At 37.0% G+C, this 22,089-nt stretch overlaps 1 long non-coding RNA gene across 11 annotated transcripts in view; it reads right to left on the reverse strand.

The window, feature by feature from the left end:
- Nucleotides 1-22,089, reverse strand: part of LOC310883694 — a 266,073-nt gene that overhangs the window by 141,949 nt on the left and 102,035 nt on the right. For 8 of the 11 annotated variants that reach the window (XR_014573654.1, XR_014573655.1, XR_014573656.1 and 5 more), the window contains exons 3-4: nucleotides 20,856-20,976; nucleotides 19,925-20,049 (exon numbers count right to left, since the gene is read on the reverse strand). This is a non-coding gene — a long non-coding RNA (uncharacterized lncRNA). Of the gene's footprint in view, nucleotides 1-6,813; nucleotides 8,513-13,861; nucleotides 14,769-17,157; nucleotides 18,579-19,924; nucleotides 20,050-20,855; nucleotides 20,977-22,089 lie in introns of those variants that run through there. The other 3 variants (XR_014573662.1, XR_014573663.1, XR_014573664.1) reach the window with 3 other exon arrangements.

Genomic DNA, 22,089 nt, shown 5'->3' on the forward strand with positions numbered 1-22,089 from the left:
AAGTTTGTGTACAGAAGCATCTCATTTTTTTATGCTTAGTCTTAGAAGTAGAAGAATACATACAGGATTCCAGGGTTACAGGGAGGACAAGGCCCCTGATTTCCCGTATTTTTGATTGGTGGGGCAAGGCAGGGAGGGAAGGTGTCTGAATAACATGCAGCTTTCAGGCTGTGCTGTGCAAAAGCAGTAATATCCATTTAGATGGTCTACTACACTATATAATACCTTGCATTATCTCTTGATTAGCTGTAAATAGTAATTACACAGAGTACCTGTGGTCCTATCAAATTAAATTTGAAGTACTATAAGGTAGGAAATTGGATATGGTATGGATTAAGAATGAAAAAGCCTAGCTGAAACTCCTTGGTTAAACTCAGATACTCTGGGTAAACTTGGGCAGATCATTTCATTTTTCCTCCTTTCCAATTTTCACAGAGAAAATGGAAATCACACATTACAAGAGTTGTGTAAAGCTATATACAGCTTGGAGCATACTTTTATGCTATCTAATGAAAGAAGGATCTATGGTTCATTTCTCAATAATTATCTCTTCCCCTGTGATTTACCAGTATGGTGCCAATCTTCTCGGTCACTTTTGCCCTGTACTGGGGACTGGAGAGGCCCCAAAAGCAGCCACTGTCTGACACCTTTGCCCTGTACAGCACCCTAAATGTGGCAAATCCCTGCAAGATTCAAATACAGATCTTAGGACAAATTAATTTAGATTGTATCCTCTATTGGCATTAATTAATAGATAGAGCATTTAGTAGATGAGCAACAGGAGGAACTTTTGCCTTTTCAGTCTATACTCCTTAGTAAAGAGTAATTGTTAGTCCTGTATGGAATCCACACTGAGAGCAGACAAATGCAGTTTTAAGTCTGGATATCACTGTGCAGTAGTATATGATTATGCATTTAACAAAACTGTACTGTAAATAAAAGCTGCTGATTCTACAGAAAACATCCAGCCAACTATGATTATACGGTAACAGAGAATATAAAACATTTTACTCCAACTAGCACATCTGCATCTCATTCTCTTCACAGGTTTTCATATCTATAGAGGAAATCTCTCTTCAAAAAGAGAAAAAAATCTTAAAAAAAAAAAAATATACATGCATAGAAATGTATTTGACAATTTCTCCACACTTGGTATGGCTTTGGCCAGGGCCGGATGGACATATCACAGGTATAATAGCAAAAAAGATAAGCTATGTTGGTTCTGGGCTCACATTGTGACTGGTCTGAATTTTATAAAATAGTGAATTCAGGAAAAAAAGAAGCTCTGAATAACTACTCAAGCTTGCAGTGTCCAATTCAATGTCGGAATCTGTTCTGAAGGGAGAGCAGCAAAGACCAGACACACTAGAACCATGTGATCTTCTACAAAATACACAAATATTGACATTCATGATTAGTTAGCTCCTATGTCTCCAAATCTATGTTGGGCTTTTCATGGTTGCCACAGCAAATTTTAGAAGTCATTGTATATATTGTCGAATAAAATCCCTTCAGGAAGGACAACTGCTACTGACGTCTGGAGGAGCCATGGCTCCAGTCTTCTCAGTCAACTACTACATTTTGCTCTAAAGGCTAAACAAACTTGATTAACTCCACACAAACAAATATCACAACCTGCGGTCAGATGTTTAGGTGTCCACACTGAAACAAATATCACAACCTGCGGTCAGATGCTTAGGTGACCTAAAGTGCTCCATCCTTATTAATTCCTGGGCAAATACAGAGATTTATATTGATCTAAATCTGGCCTCTGTTACCTGAAGGCCAGACCCACTGTAGATGAAACTCCAAGCTGGGCCTGAAAAAAACAGGCCTCTGCAGTGACTTCCAGTGTAACCTTGGTAAAAGTTACTCCTTCTTCCTAGGTCTCCTTGTCTACAAAAATAGAACAGTGATATTGACCTCCTAGAAGTGTTTAAAAGTCTTTTGATGGAAACTGTAAAACACAAGTGACAAATACCTTTACCAGTATAGGGGAAACTAGTTCAACAACCCCCTGCAAATATTTTTAAGAATGGGGCAAAAGATTTTCTTCATCTGATTTCTTCTCTCTCTGGCAGTTCTTATTCTTATCTAAAACTTCCCCTTGAAAATTACATTTAGTTTTATAACATGCTTGGGAACCCTTTGGAACAGCATATACTTTATAAATGCAAGATGAAAAACAGTTTCTAGGCTTCTGTGTCTAACTAACATTCATCCAAAAATGTAAACAGATTGAAAATTCTGTTGTAAATGCTCCATTTCTATCCCCAACGCTCCATAACATTTGAATGGGGAAGCAAAAGAACTGATCTAAATACATTTGCTTATTGGTAGGTTACACAGAGCTCATTAAATCACGAGCCTGAGCTGGTTGCCAAACACTTATTTCTATTGCAAAATGAATTCAGAAACAGAGGGAATATCCTCACATATTTAGGGCTTTGGGCACTAGGTTATTAGACAGGGATATATGAACACTGCCCAGTCTAGAATGGAGTCATTAACAGAAAGCCAGTATTTTCAAGTTATATTTGAAATCTTAGTAGAGCCAGAAAGACTCCTAGTTCTTTCTTAGTTTAAGTCACTTGATGACAGCTGCATCTCTAGCATGTCCAGATGTCAGACAAAGTGTGATTTAACTTTATGTAATGATCTTTCAAGAGCAGGGTCGATTTTTCTCATTTTTTTAATGTATTAACATTTAGTGAATGTGTTTCCCTCCTTTCCTCCATGGATGCACACTACAGAGGGCTACTAAAAGACTACTTTAAACTAAGCCCAGCAACACCTTCAGAGACCCCAGAGACATTCCAATCCTAGCAAATAGAGATCCTTGTGCATTTGAAGAGGAATTCTGGCTTCTTATAGTGGCTCTGTTGTACATATGGGCCTGGAAACTGCTTAACTCCAGTATTTACGATTGTAAAAATGGCAGGTAGTGGTTTCAAATTGCAACTGCGAGAACGGAAGGACCTCCCCTCCCACACTCCCACTAAGTTGCAATTCAAGGTCTTTTTTTTTTGAGAAGGTATTGTTCTGGCATACCCCTTGGACTGAAACCAGAATCTTACTCTGGATAACGCTATTCTGGGGGAAAGCGAGTAAAAAGTAAAAATCACTCATAAAAATACCACTATGGCATACCTTTCAGTATTACACCATCTAAGGATCTGTAGCTCATTCACTAGTTAGCTGGAAACCGGTGTATATTTTTTAAAGTCACTTTTTTTCATTGATTGGCTTTTCCATCATCCAGTCTCCTCAGGGCTGGAATAGCAGCAGCTTCTAGCCATACTTTCAGGAATACAGTCTCCAGAAAGCAGTGCCTTAGGGAGTGACCTAGATTTTTTGTAATCATTTAGCTTGCCACCATACTGTGCCATTCATACTTCTATCCAAACAGCTCTTATGCCATGTTATATTTTTAAAACCACATGAAATATGGTTTTTCATTTCAACCTAGGTGTGGTGTTCATCCCCAAACAAGATAGGTAATTAAACATGCTACTTCTGTTGACATGCTTCTGTTCCACTACCATCATCACCACATTTGAACCTTAAGTGGTAAAAACAAAGCCAGAGAATGAGATTCACTGAATAATTGAAAGTGATTTCCCTGCATGAAAAAAAAAATAATTAAAAAAAGTAGAGAGTGCTGCTAAGGGGAGTCTCGTAGGTTCTGCAAGTCACTCCACATTAAGCCAGGACTACTTTCCCTGATTCCAGGGGACATGAGGCTGTTTGAAAACATATTCAAATTATGAATCCTGCCAGCAGACCTGCATTTCTAGAAGCAGCTCAGCAAGCTAGTCATCACACAAACAAGTGGTTTCAAATTAGCTACTAGAAATTCCAAGTTCAATTATTACAGATTGTTAAAAAGAATGAGGAAAAAAACAACAACACCACAACATTTAGCTGTTCTTTGTCTTTGCTCCTTCCTCCCTATATGCAGACAATGTCTCAATAAAGCAGCAGTGGTGTGATGCAATGTTTATTGCTGTTTTTGAAGAACTGCTTTGAACAAAAATACAGTTCTCTGCAAGCCTCTCAAATCCTCCTACAGAAAACCAACTGGGGACGTTAGGAAATACTTTCAACTGGATTAAGATGCCATTGCTGCAATGTAAAAATAACAACTACACAACTATTACACTAACAAACAAACAAATAAATAGCCAAGAACGTAACGAAACAGCCTAAAAGATTTTAAAGTTTTAACAAAAACAACTTTACTTGGGAGACAAAGAGACTTTCAAGCATGTATTTATAACCAGTATTCAATATTCAGATTTATTGTGATGATACAAAAACTGACAGAACATAAAGCAGGTGTCCAGTGAATAGCTCTGACACTATTTTCCCTGTTTTTAATTTGTTCAGCATAAATAACAAGTCAAACTGAAGGTCAGAATGATCAAAACCAAGACATTTAAATGAGCTGAAGAAGGATGTTGGGAATTCTCCCTGTTTTTGAATACTTTGTTACTTTTAAATATATTAAGAAAACTACAACAAAAACAAACAAAACAAAACCAAAAAAAAAAAAAAAACAAGCCCAGAGGAAAGTTATCCAAAGGCCTAAATTTTTGAAAGAGCTGTCGATGGAAGGGATTTTCTAAAATGTATGTATTTTTCTCACGGCGCTACACAGACATATTTTAAAAAGTCTAGACTGAGATTTCTGCTTGTGCAGCCAAGATTCCCAGCACTGTAGTATACTGAGGGCTGTTGTCTGAAAGTTTCTGGAAGGGGAAGGTTATGAGTCTGTGCACTTGTAGATAAAATAAAAAAGTCTTGATCCCTAAAACCTTCTGAAGAGCATTGGGACCTCCATCCTGATCAGTTCAAAGAACAGAGAGAAGTCCCTACTCCTGATAGCTTGCCTGGCTTGGACAATCTATCTTCAACCTTTCAAAACTTCAGCTGTGCTGCTTGTGTCAGACATATCCAAAAAGGAAGATATGAATCACAGAGTTATATCCAGATAAAGCTAATGAATCGTTTAAAATTTATCTGCAGTCCTTTCCAAGTGAAACATGAAGGGGCTGGAATATTGCTTATTCCTTATGCAATAATTTGGGAGAGAGTGAGACAGGGTGTGGTGCTGCAAGACAATAAGGGAACGAGATGAACACATTTGACAGCTGTTACAGGATTTGAAGGGCTGGATTCACAATCCATAAAAATAAAAAAGCTGGGCTGTAAAGGGCATCTATGCCATGCTTTATTTAAATTTAGATATTACTGGATGGTGATGCATCTTAAAATTGAAAGCAAATGTGTCTATTTTCTTGACGCATATCCAGCTTAGATCCTTAGTCATTTTGATTGATATTTTAAAAATTAATTTTTTCAATGCATGCTCTTCAGATACATAAAGGCACAGAAATGCATGCTGCCATAGAATGTTTGAAGCAAAAATCCCGTTCTGGATTTACCCTGTACTGAGCAGCAGTTTCACAAAACATTACTAGGCCACATTACAGGAGCTTTTGCTGTTTTGAAAGTATTCGGTCTTTCGCAGCATCTGACATACTGTGTTTTGCAGACAATATTTGGAACAGCTATTTGTTAGAGGGCATCATCAAATTGTCCTAACACATGAAGATTTCTCAAGAGTTCAGTGGAATCACTTCTGTTCTGCTATCAGGAAAACAAATGTTTCTTCAAATCATGCCACAAAGTCAGTTCTCAGATTGAGTTATCCAGCTTATTTTTCTTATTTTGAATGCTCAGTCTCACTGGTTTAGCACTGCATTACTTTCCTCTCACAGTGACATTCCCTAGATAAAAATAATGGAGAAGAAAGTCCCTAAACCACCTCTCAGAATTTTTATGAATTTGTCTGTTTTGGGATATTTACATGCAGGAAAGGCTGCAGATTTATCAATAGTGATCAAATATCATGGGAAATGTGAAGAAGGTCAGAAGTCAGCCATTCCACGTCTTCATATCTCATCTAAATTCTGCTCCAGTGCTTCTGTTGAAGTCTCTGGCACAAAATTTCATGTCTCTGGAAATGGTTCAGCCACATTTCAAGAGCATTTTTCAATCTGTCTCTTCCTCATAGCTTTACCTATAAGCTGACTTTGACCATTACCATTTTCTTTCAAGCTGTCTTTTCATCACTGTCTTCACTGCAGTGACAGCTATTTTGCTTCAGCGCCTTGAAGAATCTTCCCCCTTACTGACCCCTGTACTTAAATTCAGTTCCTGCTTCTACTTTTCACTCATAAATATTTAAATGCTGTAGTTTACACCTGCTGGATCTCATCTTCTGTCATTAAGATCATTCAAGTTTACTGTGGGGGAAAGAAAATAGAGTGCTTTGTGATGTCAAATAATTCTCTGTAATGATTCTCCTTGCAGATCTAGTCCTTTCATATTCCTTTTAACCTCTTTTTCCGTCATCAGGTCTCACTCTTATGATCCCTTTAGTTGACTGCCACCTTTTCCCACAACATAGACTCTTGGATAAACTTTTTCTGATTACTCCTATCCAAATTAAAATAAAGAGTCAATTCCCTTAGCAATTCACCTTTACTGTCTGGATAGGGGATACATTCAGAGACAGTTCTATTAACTTGGTTTAGAATATATGATCATTTATTTCCTTACAGCAGCATGAAAATGAGATTGGAGGGACAAGAAACTTCCCAGTGTCCACACTCAATACAGCAATAGATTCAGAGACTGAAGACTAATTTCTTCCTTCCAAAAGCTTTTCCAGTCTGTAGTCCAGTTAGTTGTTCTAGATGTTGACAGGATTCAACAGGACCACTCACTTGAGGAAAAACTGATGGATATATTTTAAATGTTGAAGCAGAACAACAAAGTTAACTCTTAAGAACTGATGAGTGATGTTATAAGGCCAGCAATGCTCTCCAGCCCTGCTTCCCTCCATACAGCTCTATGAACTACGGTATCATAGAATAATTTAGGATGAAAGGATTCCAAGGAGGTTACTTGCTCCAACACTGCTCAAAGTAAGGATAATGGCATGAATGGCAGGAATAGATATTAAAAAAAAAGAAGAAAAAAACAACAGAGCTGTTAAAGAATCTGAGTCACCATGCTGCAGAGTTCCATCTGTTCTAAATAAATATTATCTTAAGAAACATAAAAAGTTGGGAGAAATAGTGGTGAGAATGAACTTGAAACCTAGCAAGTGCCTCAAGACAGATAGTATTTGGGGTACTACTCTCTTGTTTTTTCTCTTGTAACTTGTACAATAAATTCCCTGATCATCGAGTAGTCCAGAAATCAGTCAGTCCCAGCTAGCTGGCATCTTCCAGGCCAATTTCACCTAGTTTTAGAACAGCAATTAATGGGAAACTCAACAGGGTCTGCTGCTGCCTGCATGGGAAAAGCTGCCTATAAACAATATTTAAACAGCTACTCTGTATCCCATCTAGGCATTTTTTAGGTAAAAAATCCCTCTCTGCTGCTCTTCGTTCATGTTTTCAGTAATTTCTCAAGACCTTACTGAAACAGGAGACAGATCCTTTGACAGATCCCATTTCTCTGTGGCTTTCCAGAATAATGTCCTTGAGTAGTTGCAACCCTGTATAATTACAATGTAAATGAACTAAATGATTCCACTATTATGGTCCTTACTTCAGAATATTGTCCACATTGGGAAACTGTTTAGGTCATTAAACATTTTTTGACTGTTCAACCACTTTTAGCCCAAGCTGCAACACATATCATATTGGGGTCTCACTGATACTCTCTCCCCATTGTGAAAACTGGACTTTTTTTTTTTTTTCCCCTTTGTTTCCTATTTCTTAAGAAAGCTATTCCACAGAAAAAGTCTTCCTCTCAACCCAGGATGGCTCAGTTACTCTCCTAAGTTTTAATGATGAATATTATTTGAAGGTTTTTTGGAAATCCATCTAATACAGCACAATCCAGATCACCCGTCTCCTCATATTTAATGATTCATCCATAAGAACGCTGATGGATTTGTGAAATATGACTTCTACAAAAATAATGTTGTCTCTTCTCCTGTATATTAATCTAGGTGTCTATCAATTTCCTTGTTTATTACAGTTTCCTACCATTTTGTCCAGGGCAAAAGTAACCCTTGCTTGTCTGTAGTTTCTCACATCTCTCTCAGACCCTTTTTAAAAGAAAAAAAGAAAAGTTGTTTTGACTTTACATTTCCCATCTTCCATTCTTTGCAGCCACTGCTGACAGAACTTCATTTCAAATCCTTGGGAAACCTCTCGTGCGGAATTTCAATTGTTTTATAGGACAATGCTTCAGCACTTTGATGCAGGAAAAGAAATAACAGATAAGACAAAGGGATTTTTTGATTAAAACTCTCTCTTTCTCCCATGGTATTGCAGAAGGGGTTAGATTCTTGCAGGTTCCTGCATGCTAACTCCAGCACAGGAAACAGAACATGCTACCACTTTCTCATTTGCAGAGAAAGTAAAAAATTGCGTGAGTTTGATCCTTTACTGATGACTGAACAGAGTATCTGGTGGTTGAACTCCACCTATGATAAGAATGACATAATTTATTTAGTAAGATTATGCCAGTTTTGCACTGGAAGTTAGAAGTGTTGAGAAACAGAAATTTACAAGTTTTGTGACTATTGTAAAACATCACTAGTTCTAGATCTTTTGACACAGGAGGTTTTTCATTCAGTCTTCAACAAATGGAGACTTATTCTGTCAGTTACTGACATTTAGACAGCAGAATGAAGCAAATGAGCTATAACAGAATATTCTATGTTATAGTTTCTGCAGATTAGGAATGCTATTTATTACAAATTCGAATTACAGTCTATTGATAAAGTATATAATACATAGTTTAAAACTACTTAATTTTTAAAAACATTTTAAATTGTTTAAAATTAACACTTTCTTTCCATAAAATAAATCTTATACATGATGTATATTTAGATTCAGAAATAAAAACAGATTATGCAGGTTCTAAATGATGCACCTTTGCTGTTGAATCCTGATTATTTCCTTGTTCATTTATGATTAAGCCAAGAGAATCATAACATATTACTGTTTGCAGTATATATTTCACTAAATCAAACTGTAAAATATATTTATATTGCTCATTTTAGCCACTGAACAAATCCCATGCAAAATTCATTACCTGTTGATAGCTTTAATGTCCCTGCCTGGGAGAGGGACAGAGTGTTCATTTATAAAAAGTAGGAAATGTAAATAGTATGTCTGAGTATTCAAATACATGTAATACTATAAGTATACGATGTTTTAATGAAAACAAGAGTCACGTTGCCAAACAAAATATATAAGTTATAGTAATAAACAACAGTACAGAAAGAGAGGTCTTGGGAAAATAGGGACATATTTCCAGATTAAATTTACCAGATGCAGTGTGATTTCATGACAGAAACATTAGACAGAAACAGTAGGGTTACCTTAATAGACCATATGGTCACCCTCTAATGTCCCTATAAACCTTGGAATACAAAACTGGCCTATAAAACACAAAGGCAAGAAATAATGCTCACTGTTTTCCTGTTCTTATAAGAATTAAGTCAAAATCACTTACATCTAAGACTATACTATTGACTTCAATGGAATTAGGTGCATCAATAACTGGAAAGGTTGTTTTCTCAGTCTGCCTCCTTCAAATACATACATCATCTTCACCAACCAAACCATTCTGAATTGCACAATAATTTTGAACATATATCAAGGTTAATCTGAACAAGGACAGAAAAGGTGGCTTTTTAACTTCATTCTTTGCATTCCAGAATGTACGGTAAAGGTGCCAGAGGAATTAGACACAATCATCAAATATCGATTGGCATTAAAATAACTGCTATGAAATATGTTGGGAAAAATGGAAGTATTCTTCAAATTGTAGTTCTACTTTCAACATTTTTTCACTGGAGGGCAAGAATTTCTGGATTTCTGCACTGTGTTGAGACCTGTTGACTAACACCTTTTTTAAAAACAACGATTTGCAACATTTGTTCAGCACCTTGCACAACACAGCCTATTCAGAAACATCCTTTTTAAACATTAAAACAAAAATGAGAAGTTATTGGATTAGCCCTTAGAAAGCAATCAAAACCACAGCACTACTCCACTATCACCATCAGAGATAATCCTGGTGATTTTTTTTTTCTCTCTTTATTTGTATAAGGACCATGCACAAATCATCATGTGAAAGCCACAGAGGAAGTAATCAGGAAGGAACTGAGCTGGATCAAATACTTTACATTAAAAAAAAAAAAAAAAAAAAGAAAAGGAAGAAAGTCACGACTTCTTGCCTGTTTGAGAGATCAAGGACCAATGAATTTTGATATATTTTAGGACATGGTGAAGAACTGCAAGCCTAGCCACATGAACTGTGCTATGCTGCAAAATGTTTGAGGACTTTAAAATATTTTCATACTCCAGAGGTTGGCATAGGCTGTGAATTTATGTTTTTTGTTGCTATGGTAATTTGTATTGTCAGAGTTTTAATAACCTCATCAAAAACATGCATTCAAGAGCAATGTGGCACCTCTACATAATTTAACACCAAGCCATTCATAGCTTGTGGTACCATTTGAAACACTGTGTAAGGAAATTAAAAACAAATAGAAATAAATCACCACAGTACTGAAACCAATAAATATTTAGGCTGAAAAGGTGAGCAGTCACTGGAAAGAAAAATATATTTCCAGAGAAATGATGGAAACCTCTAACACAATTATTCTCTTACTAACAGCAACAGCAAGGTTAGCCAACATCAGCTGCAATTAGACCAGGACTATGTTTTTGCTTGCTCATGTGCATGAATGTGTGTGTGAAAAGTAATTTTATCCAACTGCTTTTCAAAAATCAGACTTGTTAGTCTTGAAAAACAAAGTGTACAAGCTGTTAATGTTTAGTTAGTACAGGTTACAAATTACAGGCTAAAACCTACAAAATATTAGTACTACTCCACATGACAAATTCTTTTTGAGTTCAACTTCATTAATGCCAATGGCATTTCATCAGGGTGTAATTTGGTCCTGTATCTAAATTTCCTCAGTGTCCTAATACACTATCAAATGACTCGTATCATTTATTTGGTAGCTTTACATGCTGCTTGTGCGTCATTTGCAGGAAAAGATAATTATGTCTCAGCTCTTTAGTTTATTTTTCTGCTTGAACTTTATTGCCTTTTAAAAGTTTTTTTTCTAACTCTCTAGTGCCTAAATAAGGGAGGGAAAGGGGTCTTTAATAAATAATTATTTTTCCTGTGTTGTTATGGTACATTACATGAAAACAGAAACACCTTCAACCTCCTTAGGTTTTTAAGCTGAATTAAGAGATCTCAAGTTATACAGGGCTATATTAAATATAGTGCGTTAATTAATATATAAATTGATATATATAAAAACAAACAAGCAAACAAACCAACTTCTGACAAATAAGAATCTCGTATACTGTGAATTTACACAACCCAGAGGTAACATGGTTTCATTTCAATGCCTGACCAATGCACATAATGTTACAATGAACAGTTCCCCTCTGAATGCCTAGTTTCCCTATGGATCGTTTTTTTTTTTTCCTTCTCTGGACTGATTCTTTGCATCTCATTCCTACATGTATTCTAGCCTTTCATACAATATTCTAGCCTTTCAGCCACAATCATACAATAACTGATATCTTATTCTATAGGCATGGTTTTGGTCTTACTGAAAACAAGACAACAAACACTTATGTTTTGCCCTAGCTTCCTTTTGCTAGTATATATAGAAGTACTTCTGATACTTCTGGCTTCATGTCACTATTGAATAAGAGAGAAGACAACTTAGAAGACAAGCACTTCAAGGCACAAATATACATGGCATTTTCATGGAATGGACAACACGTTCAGTAGATTTGCAGAAAACCTTGCAGCAGATAGCTCCAAAGAGACTGGTAAAAATCCTGCAGGAAATCAAATTTCTTTTAACACCATGATATTGGGTTTAGTACCTTGAGGCCAAGCTTATGAATTAGGGAATAGACAAAAGCTTCTGGATCAGTGAAAGGATTTCTTCAAACAAACAAACAAACAAACAAACAAAAAACCAGCTCCCTCCCCATTGCTAGAGTTGTTCTAGTAAACAAATTGCTTCCTTATCAGGATACGGAAGAGTTCACAACCTGAAATGGAAACGTTCTGTAAACGAACTTCTTGAGTTTGGATCTCTCCCACCACTTAAGACACACAGTTCTGCTAAGTAACCCAGGCCTGTGCTGTGGCACCACAGTGAGCATACTTACTGCCTTCCAGTCCTCAAGGAGTTGAAATTCTCCCTCAGTGCAAGGAGCTAGAAAGAGGCCTATTCACTGTGAATATTTTAATAGTCTTGAATACCTTAGGCAGTAATCAGAGGTTCCCCAGGTGCACAACTGTAAATGAATCTCATGTTGAGCTTTTATTTTTAGAGAAATATAATGATCAAAATTCAGAATAGCACAGCTACATTTGTCACTTCATTTTAAGGGACTTCAAAAATAACTAGACTTAAAATATTTAAGGTTAATTAAGGAAAACACAAAGATTTATACTGTATAGACAAGGCTGGTGTAAAACTTGTGAATTGCCACAGGATAACAAGTGAACATATCTCTTTGACGGCCCTGTGATGTGAGTGGGGGTGAGAGGACAGAAATGCATAGAATAAATAAGACAGAAGAAAAGGTTTTATACTAGGTGGAGCTAGCCAAGAAAGTTCCATTCACGTCGATGGTGACATTGTCTACGGATGATCTATTTGAACATCATGGGAGGACACACCAAGAATTACAGGTCATGCCCTCAACTTTTCTATTGTGGCATAGCAGGATCTTATGAACCTTGCTCCACAGTTCTGTTGAGATATCTTTGATGTTGCAAGTCAAATGCTATTTTTTTCCATCTGTATGCTCTGATAAGTGTTAAAATAACACTTTTGTTGCAACCACACAAAATTACTTTCTCTTTCCATGCTTTCAAATTTCAGGTGTTTACCATCAGTAGATCCTCCATATTAAATACTGTTTAAGTACTTTTCTCTCTTTTTAGCAACTCTAGATGCCAGCAAAGACAAAGGCCCTTTCTAAGTGTCTCTGCAGAAGATAATGTCTTCCTCTAAGTAGAGAGTGCAGTTGCTTAGCTAGAAAACTGTAAATCTCACTCCAAGGCCCTGTAAGAATTTTGGTAGCTGTAATGTGGGATTCTATTGTATCAAAGCAAGTTTTAGCATCAATTGAATAATCACAATTCAATTCCTCTTTAAAACACTGAGCTGTTTCTTTGTTCCATCTCATAATTAGAGTGTGCCAAGCCTTAGCAAGAGGGGCTCTTCAGATACCTGTCTAGAAATAATGAGGAGTTGACTCTGTGCAAGCTGTTTGAGAAGGAAGACAGCTGTCTACTTAAGTACCCAACCTGGGACCAGGCTGCAGCTTCTCTGATTTCAGTGAGCTATGAAAGCACATGAGAGAGGAAGCCAGTCATAAAATTCTTCCCTCCTACCAAAAATCACTTAAAAAAAAATTCTTTCTCTTCTTGAAGAAATGTTGCCTACCCACATAAAACTATTCCATACTTTTATAAAACCGCATCTCAGTTAGCCAGTGACTAGACCAATCAATATAACATTTAGGGAAAAAAATGAGTCAGTGATACTGCAATAAAGTATGTGGCTGCTGCCCAGTAGGCAGGCACTGTAGGTAACAGCCTACCTGTGCTGGGAGGTACAGCAGGATCAGTGAGCTGTGTCAGGCTGGTGCAGGTAGGGACGGCAGTGATGGTATAAGCAAAGGTCGAAAAAGTTGTCTCTGATTCATGATTCTTTCCTTAACATGGTCCCTAGATGGCTTGAGGAAAGTGCTGCCCTTCACCATGGCAAAAATAAAAAACTTAAATCTAGCCTTCAATTTATCTTAGTAAGTGAGGCAAGTCATGCCTGTAATCCAGAGATTTTATTGTTCATTTTTACAAGCCATATTCCAGACATAAACAAAGCCACAACTTCCTGATGAAAATGAAGTCCTATGAATAGCTCTGTCCAATTATTAAAAGAAATTCTTTGAAAATTTTGCTTACAGACATAAAAGGGAAATTTGACTTTCAGAACATCACATTTGGGGTGAACAATGAACTCCTTTTTCAAAGTGAAATGTCACCGAAGTTTTCAACAGAGGCTATCACAGCAAGTACAGCAATTTATTCAATATTCTTGAAACTGCCAAGGAAAAACTGATGATAACATGGCCAAGTTTGCAATTCAATTTGTTTCCGTTCTTTTCTTTTTTCTTTTTTAATTAAATCTGATAGTTATAGGACAGGGCTACTTTCTGTATCACAAACGAACAGACTAAATTCAGATGCTCCTTTACCCTTTTTATTCTCCTGGTTAAAGAAAGAAAAGAGGTTCCCTCTCCTCTTCCCTCCACCCTCAGCTAGCAGCAATGCTTACTTTAAAATCATCTCTTTTTACTGTCCAAAGGCTTGTCTATTCTACAAATTATGGTTAGACCTAAGCCTGAGAGTGTTTTAAACCGCCTTATGTGTGACTGTAATTGACTCCAGTTCCTTCAAAACTTGGTTGCTGGGCTTGATCTCTGTGAACACTGGGTTAGCGCTCAGGAACCACACCCTTGCTCTCTACACTTTGCTGCATGGATGTGAAAGGTAGCAAGACAGAGTCCTGAGCAAAAGCATCACCTGGTCATCCTTCACTCAAGCAAAAGTAACCAAGCAAATTGCCATTGTCCGTTTGCCTCTCCCAGGCAGCTCTTCTACCTCCCCTCAACCTGTCAGGGACAATGACAGCAACTGAAAATCTTAAAGACAGCAGAGTTTCACACCGATTGAACACAAAATCTGCAATATTGTTGCACACGGTATATACTTTAGAGATTTGTTATATTAAAATATATCTGATTTCATTTACATTTAAAAGATCTGTCAGTAACTCACAGGGGATTTCAAAGTATGGGGGAAAAAGGTCTGCAAATATAACAAAATATCACCTGCTGTTTTGACCAGTTTAATCCTACATAAAACGCAAGATTTGGGCATAAATTTGTGGCTTAAACTTAAACACTTAAAAGGATGTCCATGAAGATGGAGTACGTAGCATGAGGTTACAACTGAATACTCATTCTCAGTGATACTCAGTGACTACAATAAACAATGCAGAAATGGCTCCAGGAGAAGTATTTGCTTAATGGCATAAACCAAAGAAAAACTTCGAGACAGAGAAATGTTGCAGGTATTAAAGGCATATTGTGGATAGCAGAGACAGTCAGACAATGCTGGTCTCATGGGTATATTGCTCATGAGGTTAGGAGTAAGAATTGAAAGGGCTGGATCTGAGGTTCTGAGGAACTACTATCTTCAAGAAAACAATGTGAGTTTTTAGTAGCTGGGGATGTGGGTTATTGCTGTGGTCACTCCAAAATACTCTCTAGAGGCCCTTTGCCTTCAAAGCTGTAATTATATAAATACTTAATTATAGTCACACTAGGCAGACCTAGGCTTGGGCGTTAACTTATAAAGTTGAGTTCAAACAGGGTAATCATGAAAGATGAAGTGCAGCTGAAGTTAATGGAGAGAAAAATAAGTCTCTGGCAGTGCATGCTAAAGAACACAGGATCAGAGAACATTTACACACTGCTTTTCCTTCAGTTGAAGGTTTTCTTTCAAAACAGAGAAGTGCCTTCACACTGATGGTAACCAAGCCAGTTCTAGGCACAACAAAGTAATACTGAGCAATAAATAACTCATCGAAACAGAAAAAGGACAGGCACCAGAATGGATGCTGAGTTTTGTCATGCTCACATGGTTGCAGTACAGGAAAGTAGAAAGATGGGGACAGCAGATGAGGTTCTGCTGTTTAATCAGAGCTCCAAAGCACCCTTAAAGCACTGCCCTAGGCCAAAAAGTGTTTCTGCAAATTCAAGTAGCTTTTTACAGCCAGGGATGGAAACCCCAAGGGATATCAAACCATAACTTCTAATATGCCATTTCAGAGCTGGTAACCTATGCTGACTTCAACACCAGTATTCACCCTTCTTCCTGCCACCGAAACCCTGTCCCATAACAGAGAAAAAAAGAAACAGATGTAACCATTCTACTCCACATAGTCCAACTGGGGAGGAAGGCTGTGTTTGATATGAAGAAAGGAAAGATTCCCCAGAAATGAGGATGAAACAAACAGATACAGAACAAGGAGCCAATAAACTTCATTGGTGATGACAAGCACATCTCTATTGACTTGAGTGCAGAGTTTGTTCTCAGACCTGTTGTGTAACAAATGCATTACTGTTGATTCAAAAAAATAAATTAAAAACAACAAGAAAACAAACAAGCAAACAAAAAAACAGAGGAAAAAAGCAGCATAAATTACCTTCAGCTGGCAAATAATCTCTGTGAAGGACAAATAGTCCTACAAAAGTACTCTGAACCTAGTAAAGTCTCACCATGTCAAGGACTTATTTTGGAAGAACCACACATACTGCATTTGATGAGAAAAGCAAGTATCTAGTACAAAGTGTCTCTTGTGAAACTATGGGAGCTGATATTATTCTCTTTATCATCTGACATTTAGACAATTAGTAGCAAAAGATTGCAAGAGCTGATCAATTAGGTCCCATAACCTGCTTAAAGTTAAAAGGAATTTTAAAAAAGAATGCAAAGGGGAGTGCTGATTTTTCTCTACAGCAGCTTGGCAACAAAGTGATCATGCCATTAACTATAGTAACTGATGAATATTTTCTCTTAAGCTGGTCAAAAATATGCTGAAGCAGTTTTGACAGAAAAAAAAAACAACACTTTTTTGTGAAAACTCATTAGAAAAACTTCATTTGAAATGCTGAACTATTTCTTTAAAGTACTTTGGAAACAGAATAGTTTGGAAATGAAAATATTGCCATAAGTAAAATATGGTTTAATTGTGAAATACACGTGTTACCGACCCACTACCAAATCCCCTTATTCATTTCTACATACAGTGCCACCACTTATTTGCAACTTGCTAATGTTCGCTGATAATGCATCAGTGAGTTGAGACACAAAGATTCTGAGTGTTTCATGCACAGGTCGACCATTGTGCATTGCAGAATGACCCTAGGTAGGCAATAGGCAATCTGTAACATTATTAGTGAGTAAGGTGTCTGTGATGCCAAACTGTATGGACTGTAGAGTTTATCTACAATCTTTTCTTGTGGAAAAGATGACAGCAGGAGGAAGAGATGGGGAAGGACTTAATCCCACAGCACAGCTGGAGCCATGCTAAGAAATCACATGTACAGACAAGGATTTGTCTGAGGTAGGATTATGTACCTTCAGATAATCTCCTCAAAAGGACCTAAAATCCTACACTGTGGAAAGTAGAGCTTGTTTTTACCTACTGAATTATCATGTCAAGTTCGGAGGGGTGAACTGAACGTCAGGATTTAGGAATATGGACAGCAAGAGGGACATGAGAAAGACAGCTACTTTGGGACAAGCAAGGACTCACTGCCCATACCCCAATAGTATACTGTATACAGTATCTTTATTTCAGAGAAAAATGTGTAGATCCCATGGCATATAACTATTTGCTGAAGTACATTTTAAATTATGAATGGATATCTTTATCAGCAGACTGAAAAGGAAATAACATGCCTATTTCTAAGTAAGAAGATAATTCACCAGATACAGAGTTTACCACATTCCAGGGTATGACACTGAGACTTTAATGAAGATTAAGTTGTTTGTTGAAATTTTACATTGCATGCTAGAGGCATCCTTCTAACAGTTCATTTTTTTTAAGTCTGTGAAAGTCTTCAAACTTGACTGTCACAAGTTTCTAACTTTGTCCCTTGGAATACTCAAAAAAATAAAAAAAAAAATTCAAGAAGGCTGTTGAAAAGTGTCACAGGCTCATTAAATCACTCTTCCAAAAGTGAATCATATAAGTTTAGTAATTATACTACTGAAGACTTTTATACACATACTACATTGTGTTGCATCAAAGTTAATCTTTGCACTGACACCTGACTTGCTGCAGTGTATATAGAACCAAAATTATAAAAGAATGAACACCATAATGTGCTCCTAATTGTTGTGCTAAGCCTTAATACAAGATGGGGTCAGAGAGACAAGGAGCTTAATTGATTTTATTCCAGGAAACAAAGACAGCATGCAAAGAATCTGCTGCTATGATATCAGTGGGAACAGTCATTAAAAGCTTATTAGTGGGAGAGGTCCAGGCAATCAAGATATAAACACAGAACATTAAAGGAAATAAAGTTTGTCCAAAAAGAGCAGTATGATTTTATTTTCCTCACTGAAGTTTATTCTGTACTTTAATATGATTAAGATAATTACCACACTGTAAATGTGAAACTTAAGAGCCTATTCAGCAGGCAAAGAAAGGAGTTTAATGACTGCAATGAAGCAGCAACGTCTAAGACTAAGATAGGTGTGGGACACAGCTGAACTCTGGGAAAGTTTGGTTCTATAGTCTGTATCTCCTCTAAGCATTATGAATGTAGGACTTAGAAATGTTGCAGAACTCCTCTTTAATTCTTCATGCAAATAGGCATACACATCCTTTTGGCAACAGCAGCATAAACCTGTTAAGAGATCAGACCATGCCTATTCCCCTGCAAGCATGGAGGAATGATGACATTCCTCTGCTCACAATAGGATAAGTTGCAATTCAAGGCTGCAGAGGAACAGGGAACCCAGCTCTACAGCATGAGGGAAGCCTTTGATAACCCCTAACAGAGGAAATTCAGAATCCTGTTGGATGTTTAATGGTGTATTTATCACATCAAGGGAAGGGAATATTTACCTACCACCTAACAGGCAAAAGAAAGACACAACAAAATCACATATAGGATTATAATGTGATGTGGCTCCAGCAGCACAACAGTATGATTTTTTTTGCTAGTTAACACTGCTGACTGCATATGAGAGGCCCCTTGTCTGTCTTCCCAAAATCCAGGGCTACTACAATTGCTCTGAAACACAACCTGTTTTCCTAAGTCCCATTCATCATGTTAGAAGTATACTCATAATTTGTATTATAGAGATAATGATCATTTTATGTCCTGAAGTGATAACAGTGTTGTGACCTGTAAGACCTTCTGGAAAAGCAGCATATCTACATAGTTAGTGTGAAAATGGAAATCCATTTGTTGTTTACCTGTACGGTGACTCTTCATATTTAACCATTTTTAATTTTAGATAGTATTATTCTTCTAATGACTATTAACTGTGGGCTTTAATGAGAGGGTTTGTAATGGTTTACTTCATTCCAATTTCCTGTACTAACTATTGGGCTACTGTTACTTTGAGAAATCCAAGTTTATATTCTTTAAGCAGTCAGTCAGATAAGAAAGGAAGGTAGCATTTCTGAAAGAGGTAATATCTTTCTGATGACCAAGTATTACGAGCAGACAAGCAGTAATTCAGTCAGATCATTTGAAACTAGTTCCTAAAATTAATAATATATCAGCAGAGTCAGTGCCTGTGGTGAGGTTACTAGAGGTCTTTGTTTAAAAAATGCTTATTGTTTAATATATCCTTGAGGGTAAAGCAATGTGCTAGGAATTCATAAGCCATATTGCTGCTGCTCTCTCTTTTCAAGTGGCCTCCTTTCAAGACCGGCTGCAGCACCAGAGGCAGAGGGGAAAGAAGAATATATTGCAGAATCCCTGTAGAATATAGGTTTCAGAGAACGAGCATATCAGAAGGGGCTTGCATGCTTCCAGCTCTGGGAGGCCTGATATCAAGAGAATAGGGCTTTTTCATTAAAATAAAAAAGCAGCGAATTATTAGGACCCCAGCATGTAGTGAAGTTATTCACCGAAGGAAGACTAGACAGTAGAATAAAAACAGTGATGGAATGATTGGCAGAGTAGAAGGGAAAGCACAAAAGAGCAAGAAAAGCTAGAACATGAGCAAAGTAACTGACCTGTGTCTGCATTGTTGTGTCTTTGCCAGTTCCTGTCCTTGCTGGGTTCTTAAGAGGTAAGGAAGTGATGGCATGGGGAAAATCACAGCATGAAGACGTACTCAAATGAACAATGTCATGAACTCCTGAAAATCAAATACATTTCATTCAACAGCTGCAAAAATAACCAAAGTGGCAGAGGGAAAGGCTATGATCTGGTGGTCAATGGACTAGTGCTCAAGAAACTGGGGTTCAGTTCTGTGTTTTGTTGTGGATTTTTCCTCTTGTGTTAAGAAACTCAAGGTCTTTGAAATGCAGTAAGAGGGAAGACTTCCCTTCTTTATAGTGGCAGTAAGGAATACATTTCCACTCTACACTTGGTTTTGTAAGGACTTATGGCCTTCTGAAATCAGCAATGGGCTCTGTATGGACATTTCACAATGGCAGTTCAGAAAATGTCCAAGATTGGCAGCAAATAACATTGTTATTTAGACATAAACTGAGGCAGAAAGTTGTTAAGAAACTTAGCCAAAGTCACACACAAAGTCATATCCAAAGTCATGAACAGATCAAAAAATACAAATCCAGTACTCCTGGGTAAAACAATACAGTTAAATACAGAGCTTTAAAAAATTCAGATACAAATGGTGAGCTTCTTCTATACCAGAGGCCTATACCGCATAGTCTAAAAAACCCTCCATTCCAAACTGAGTAGTCAGTTAAGAGCTATCTGTTCCATATGGATAGGCCTGATCTGGCAAGATCTCAACTCTTCTATTTCCAGTCTGAACTACTTCAGTTTGGTATCATACTGATATCCATCTGATATGAGATACAATGGCAAATGTTCCCCATTTTGAGTTATGATTTGGATCAGCTGTTGTTGAACTGCTGTTGCTGGTGTTAAGTAAAGGAGACCAAATAATGATGCCCTTGCTGCTATGCAAATTACCTTATTCCAAGAGTAGCTCCATGGAGATGACACGCAGCTCTTCATGGACAGAGGTGCTATTCGAGGTGAACAAAACACAGTCCAAATCAGTGTGGGTAGAGAGAGATAATCATGTTCTCACCTAAAATGAAATAGATAATATTTTACCACAATGAGGTCTGCTTTGGGAATGTACAGACTTCACACATTTCAGCTTATTACGTAGCTAGAAAAAAAGGACCCTGTGTCTCTGCATATATACAGACTCATATGCACAGAAACATCTGCAGATATAAAGATAACCACGACAGGTATGGTGCATTAAATGGTTTCAGAAAGAAAAAAAAAAGGAGAAAGAATAGTTCATGAAAAATAAAACTTTCAGAATAGTATTGCAATAAAAATGACTATGACCTCTGTGGTTGTGATGTGGATGTCCCCATCTATAACATGAAAAGCATTTTTTTTTATTTTCTTCAAAAAAAACCCTACCAAACCTCACAGCCAAACACAGATGTATTTTTAGCAACTGGTATTGAAGAAAATTTGGCCAAATCTGTATACAAACTACGAAATCTCATTCTTTACACTCTTTAAAGAAACCTATTGATGAAAATTTATATATCATTTTTATTTCAAAAGCTTCCAAAGTATTTCACCCAACAAAATCATACCTTTAAAATATGGTTATCTTGAGAAGAGAAGATGACAGTGGAAACAGAAGAAATCCTATGAAACTGTGATTAAATTAAAAATGTGTTGTTTCAAAGATATTCCACACACAACACATAACTCCATACAAAATATTTATAGTTTGGAAAAAAAAAAAAAGTTACTAGTAAAATCAAGTGCCTGCTGATATAGAAAAATGAAACAAAGGAAAACACATATTTAAAATTATGAGCAGTGAGAAAATAAAGTACATATGAATGCTAAAAGCATGGGATCCTAAATGAGAAACTCCTGAAGTCTCAGCCTGGCACTAACACTGACCTTTTACATGGCTGTAAGCACATCAACAGACCTACAAGCATGCCCATACAGCCTGCTCCTTGATACATACATTCCAGGGGTAGGATGTCTGTTTAACATAAGACTCTGATGCCTGAGTATGGGTAATATTTAACTCAACTAATTTTATCGACTCATGAAATGAAGTGAATATTCTGGTAAGCAACAATATCAGGATCTGACTCTGAGCTATTTGGATCTAAAATTTATTGTGGGAAGACATGCTGATTTTGAGAGACTCTGT

The sequence above is a fragment of the Anser anser genome, assembly GCF_964211835.1.
Source record: "Anser anser genome assembly, chromosome: 18".
In the NCBI taxonomy this organism is placed as follows: Eukaryota; Metazoa; Chordata; class Aves; order Anseriformes; family Anatidae; genus Anser; species Anser anser.